General features: G+C 67.5%; 1 protein-coding gene across 2 annotated transcripts in view; it reads left to right on the plus strand.

Annotated features, from left to right (window-relative positions):
• The first annotated feature begins 245 nt into the window (after positions 1 to 245).
• Positions 246 to 636, plus strand: part of LOC113212707 (uncharacterized) — a 4,460-nt gene continuing 4,069 nt past the window's right edge. Inside the window, exon 1 of one of the 2 annotated variants that reach the window (XM_026431509.2) lies at positions 246 to 541. The gene's annotated coding sequence lies outside the window, so the exon portion shown is untranslated. The remainder of the gene's footprint in view (positions 542 to 636) is intronic. The other variant, XM_052264005.1, reaches the window with a different exon arrangement.

Consider the following 636-nt stretch of genomic DNA (forward strand, 5'->3'; position numbering starts at 1 on the left):
CTCTCTGAATCATGAGCCGGGGGGAGGCGGCTGGGCTCCCGCGGGACTCCGCCAGCCAGCAAACCTTCAGTCTCTTGCAGCCAGCCTGTCCCTGTCCCTGGCTCGCGCAACGCAGCGCACTGCCGCGGGACGCGCCGGCTTTGCCCTGGATGTGGGGGACCGAGCCAGAAGAGAAGGGGGTGGGGGGGGGGGTAACCTGAGAACAGGGGATCCTGTGACTGCGCGCGGCGGCGGGGGGCATCGCCATGCCATCGCCACGGCATCGCGTACCGCGCACCGGCATCGCGTGTCGGCATCGGGCTCGGGTGGCACAACAGAAATATCAATTATGGAAAACGTCTCCTCGGCCAGCCTGGACATCGGCCCGGGCCCGGCTGCGGGGTGCGGGGCCGCGGCGGCGGCGGTGGCGGCGCTGCAGCCAGCGTGAGCGCGCGCCACAAGCAAGATAGTGTATTTCCAGGAAAGAGCGGTGTGTGAAGCAGTTGGACCCGCGAGGGAGAGGGGACGCCAGCTTTGGGCCAGACGTGCAGCGAGGGTGAGGGTGAGAAGAAATTGAACGAAAATGCGGGGTCCTTGCGAGAAGCGTGGCGTATGTTGCGCACACGAGCCCACGTCGACGCCCTCCCAGGTACCCCC

The sequence above is a fragment of the Frankliniella occidentalis genome, unplaced genomic scaffold, assembly GCF_000697945.3.
Source record: "Frankliniella occidentalis isolate FOCC.00 unplaced genomic scaffold, Focc_3.1 Scaffold15, whole genome shotgun sequence".
Lineage (NCBI taxonomy): Eukaryota > Metazoa > Arthropoda > Insecta > Thysanoptera > Thripidae > Frankliniella > Frankliniella occidentalis.